General features: G+C 40.9%; 1 pseudogene; it reads right to left on the bottom strand.

The window, feature by feature from the left end:
• Positions 1-3,424: 3,424 nt before the first annotated feature.
• On the bottom strand, positions 3,425-4,519 carry LOC113621436 (traB domain-containing protein pseudogene; annotated as a pseudogene).
• Between the last annotated feature and the right edge of the window lie 476 nt (positions 4,520-4,995).

The following is a 4,995-nucleotide window of genomic DNA, read 5'->3' as shown; positions in this document are numbered from 1 at the left end:
GTGACCTGGAAGATAAAATGGTGGAAATAACTACCAGGGAGAAGAATAAGAAAACAGAATTGAAGACAATCTCAGAGACCTCTGGGAAAACATTAAATGCACCAACATTCGAATTATAGGGGTTCCAGAAGAAGAAGAGAAAAAGAAAGGGTCTGAGAAAATATTTGAGGAGATTATAGTCAAAAACTTCCCTGACATGGGAAAGGAAATAGTCAATCAAGTCCAGGAAGCACAGACAGTACCATACAGGATAAACGCAAAGAGAAACACGCCAAGACACATATTAATCAAACTATCAAAAATTAAATACAAAGAAAAAATATTAAAAGCAGCAAGGGAAAAGCAACAAATAACATACAAGGGAATCCCAATAAGGTTAACAGCTGATCTTTCAGCAGAAACTTGGCAAGCCAGAAGGAAGTGGCAGGACATATTTAAAGTGATGAAAGGAAAAACCTACAACAAAGATTACTCTACCCAGCAAGGATCTCATTCAGATTCGATGGAGAAATTAAAACCTATGCAGATAAGCAAAGGTTAAGAGAATTCAGCACCACTGGCCTTCCCTGGTGGCACAGTGGTCAAGAATCCACCTGCCAGTGCAGGGGAAATGGGTTTAAGCCCTGGACCAGGAAGATTGTACATGCAGCGGAGCAAGTAAGCCCGTGTGCCACAACTACTGAGGCCACGTGCTGCAACTACTGAAGCCCAGGCACCTAGATCCCGTGCTCCACAACAAGAGAAGCCACCACAATGAGAAGCTCGTGTACCACACAGAGAGTAGTCCCCCACTCACCACAACTAGAGAAAGCCTGCACACAGCAACAAAGACCCAACACAGCCAAAAATAAAATAAATAAATTTTTTAAAAAAGAGAGAGAGAATTCAGCACCACCAAACCAGCTCTACAACAAAGGTTAAAGGAAATGCTCTAGGCAGGAAACACAAAAGAAGGAAAAGACCTACAAAAACAAACCCAAAACAATTAAGAAAATGGTACTAGGAACATACATATCGATAATTACCATAAATGTGAATGGATTAAATGCTCCAACCAAAAGACATAGACTGGCTGAATGGATACAAAAACAAAACCCATATATATAATGTCTACAAGAGACCCACTTCAGACCTAGGGACACATACAGACTGAAAGTGAAGAGATGGAAAAAGATATTCCATGCAAATGGAAATCAAAAGAACGCTGGAGTGGCAATTCTCATATTAGACAAAATAGTCTTTAAAATAAAGACTATTACAAGAGACAAAGAAGGACACTACATAATGATCAAGAGGCCAATCCAAGAAGACATAACAATTGTAAATAGTTATGCACCCAACATAGGAGCACCTCAATACATAAGGCAAATGCTAACAGCCATAAAAGGGGAAATCGACAGTAACACAATCATAGTAGGGGACTTTAACATCCCACTTCCACCAATGGACAGATCATCCAAACTGCAAATAAATAAGGAAACACAAGCTTTAAATGATACATTAAACAAGATGGACTTAATTGATATTTATAGGATATTCCATCCAAAAACAACAGAATACACTTTCTTCTCAAGTGCTCATGGAACATTCTCCAGGGTATACCATATCTTGGGTAAAAAATTAAGCCTTGGTAAATTTAAGAAAATTGAAATGGTATCAAGTATCTTTTCTGACCACAATGCTATGAGACTAGATATCAATTACAGGAAAAAAATTATAAAAAATACAAACACATGGAGGCTAAACAATACACTACTAAATAACCAAGAGGTCATGGAAGAAATCAAAGAAGAAATAAAAAAATACCTAGGAACAAATGACAATGAAAACACAATGACCCAAAACCTATGGGATGCAGCAAAAGCAGTTCTAACAGGGAAGTTTATAGCAATACAATCCTACCTCAAGAAACAAGAAAATCTCAAATAAACAACCTAACATTTCACCTAAAGCAATTAGAGAAAGAAGAACAAAAAAAAAAAAATTAGCAGAAGGAAAGAAATCATAAAGATCAGATCAGATATAAATGAAAAAGAAATGAAGGAAACAATAGCAAAGATCAATAAAATAAAAGCTGGTTCTTTGAGACAATAAACAAAATTGATAAACCATTAGCCAGATTCATCAAGAAAACAAGGGAGAAGACTCAAATCAACAGAATTTGAAATGAAAAAGGAGAAATAACAACTGACGCTGCAGAAATACAAAGGATCATGAGAGGTTACTACAAGCAACTCTATGCCAATAAAATGGACAACCTGGAAGAAATGGACAAATTCTTAGAAAAACACAACGTTCTGAGACTGAACCAGGAAGAAATAGAAAATATAAACAGACCAATCACAAGCACTGAAATTGAAACTGCGATTAAAAATCTTCCAACAAAAAAAAAAAAAAAAAAAAAAACTTCCAACAAACAAAAGTCCAGGACCAGATGACTTTGCAGGTGAATTCTATTAAATATTTAGTGAAGAGCTAACACCTATCCTTCTCAAACTCTTCCAAAATATAGCACAGGGAGGAACACTCCCTAACTCTTTCTATGAGGCCACCATCACCCTAATACCAAAACCAGAAAAAGATGTTACAAAAAAGAAAACTACAGGCCAGTAGCTCTGATGAACATAGATGCAAAAATCCTCAACAAAATACTAGCAAACAGAATCCAATAGCACATTAAAAGGATCATACACCATGATCAAGTGGGGTTTATCCCAGGAACGCAAGGATTCTTCAATATATGCAAATCAATCAATGTGGTACATCGTATTAACAAATTGAAGGATAAAAAACATATATAATCTCAATAGATGCAGGAAAAGCTTTTCACAAAATTCAGCACCCATTTATGATAAAAATCCTCCAGAAAGTAGGCATAGAGGGAACTTACCTCAACATAATAAAGGCCATGTATGACAAATCCACAGCCAACATCATTCTCAATGGTGAAAAACTAAAAGCATTTCCTCTAAGATCAGGAACAAGACAAGGTTGCCCACTCTCACCACTATCATTCAACATATTTTTGAAAGTTTTAGCTACAGCAATCAGAGAAGAAAAAGAAATAAAAGGAATCCAAACTGGAAAAGAAGTAAAACTGTCACTGTTTGCAGATGACATGATACTATACATAGAGAACCCTAAAGATGTTACTAGAAAACTACTAGAGACAATCAATGAATTTGATAAAGTAGCAGGGTACAAAATTAATGCACAGAATTCTCTTGCATTCCTATACACTAATGATGAAAAATCTGAAAGAGAAATTAAGGAAACACTCCCATTTACCATTGCAACAAAAAGCATAAAATACCTAGGAATAAACCTACCAAAGGAGACAAAAGACCTGTATGCAGAAAACTATAAGACACTGATGAAGGGTAGTTTTATTTTATTTTATTTTATTTTATTTTATTTTATTTTATTGACAGTGAAATAATTCTTTATTTGGGCCGGTTGGGAGAGGGCAGGCGAGGCTAAGCTGGACCCCCGTGGGGGGTGGCACCCAGGAGCTCCTCAGGAGGCCAGTCCCTGTGCCCCTTGGCTGTGTCACAGGAGCAGCCACAGGCAGCCCCCTGGACGGACGTGGTGGCTCCCTCTGTCCTTCCTACTTGTGTGACCAGGCCTCGGGGGCCCTCTGCAGGCAGTACTGGGTGGCAGGCAGTGACAAAACCAGGCTGCTGGCATGGCGCCCCATCCAGTACAGGCCGTAGCCCAGGAGGCCCAAAAAGGTGGCCTTCATGGTCAGCCAAGACACTCTGCCAGAGACGGAGAGCAGGGGGACCATCATTGTCTCCTGGATGTTGAGGTCAGTGGTCCAGTTCTTCTCGATGCCAGGGACATGGCCCATGCCCACAATGCCCACCACCATAGAGGGGACGCATTTTCTGCACTCGGCATCAGAGGCATGCAGCAGCTCCAGGCACCAGGCCGCCTGCCTCAGCATGTAGGTCAGATAGATGTCCCGCTCAGACACGATGGTGCAGTGCAGGTCGGGGAACTCGCCGATCATCTCAGCCATCATCTGCTCCAGGGAGTCCTGCTTGCACCACTCCACATCATCCTTGCTGATAGGGTCTGACAGGAAACATAGGCCCCAGGCCAGCTTGATCTTCTGCTAGAAGGAGAGGGTGGCAATGGCCCTCTTGAAGGTGATGGGGATAGGCTGGTCACCCAGGTGGAACTTGCAGAAAGGCACCTTGCTGGCCTCCTTGAAAACCTCCCTGAACTCACCTCCAGGGACCATGCCCAGCTTCTCAGTGATGTGGGCGGACACCTTCAGCAGCAGCATCTGCATGAGTTCCGACATGACCCCGTTCTGCCTTATGGCCTACTGCAGCTCCTCCAGGCTGATGTCCTTGGCCTCACGCAGCAGTGTACACTAGTTCACCTTCAGCACGTCAGGCTGCACCTCCCAGATGGTCTTCACCATGTCCTTTATGCTGTCATCGCTGAAGTGCGCCATGCCCACCATGTGCACCCAGCTCCCGTCCTCGGCCACCAGCTCGGTCACCAGGGAAGATGATACAAACGATAGAGAGATATACCATGTTGTTGGATTAGAAAAATCAACATTGTGAAAATGACTATACAGATTAAACGCAATCCCTATCAAACTACCAATGGCATTTTTCACAGAACTAGAACAAAAATTTTCACAATTTGTATAGAAACACAAAAGACCCCAAATAGCCAAAGCAATCTTGAGAAAGAAAAACAGAGTTGGAGGAATCAGGCTCCCTGACTTCAGACTATACTACAAAGCTACAGTAATCAAGACAGTATGGTACTGGCACAAAAACAGAAATATAGATAAATGGGACAGAATAGAAAGCCCAGAGATAAACCCATGCACATATGGTCACCTTATCTTTGATAAAGGAGGCAAGAATATACAATGGAGAAAAGACAGCCTCTTCAATAAGTGGTGCTGGGAAAACTGGACAGCTACATATACATGAATGAAATTAGAACACTCCCTAACACCATACACAA

This window comes from Aethalodelphis obliquidens, unplaced genomic scaffold (genome assembly GCF_003676395.1).
Source record: "Aethalodelphis obliquidens isolate GAN/ISIS:26980383/991018 unplaced genomic scaffold, ASM367639v1 scaffold9, whole genome shotgun sequence".
Lineage (NCBI taxonomy): Eukaryota > Metazoa > Chordata > Mammalia > Artiodactyla > Delphinidae > Aethalodelphis > Aethalodelphis obliquidens.
The sequence above is the reverse complement of the archived record's forward strand: the minus strand, read 5'-3'. Positions and strand labels throughout refer to the sequence as shown.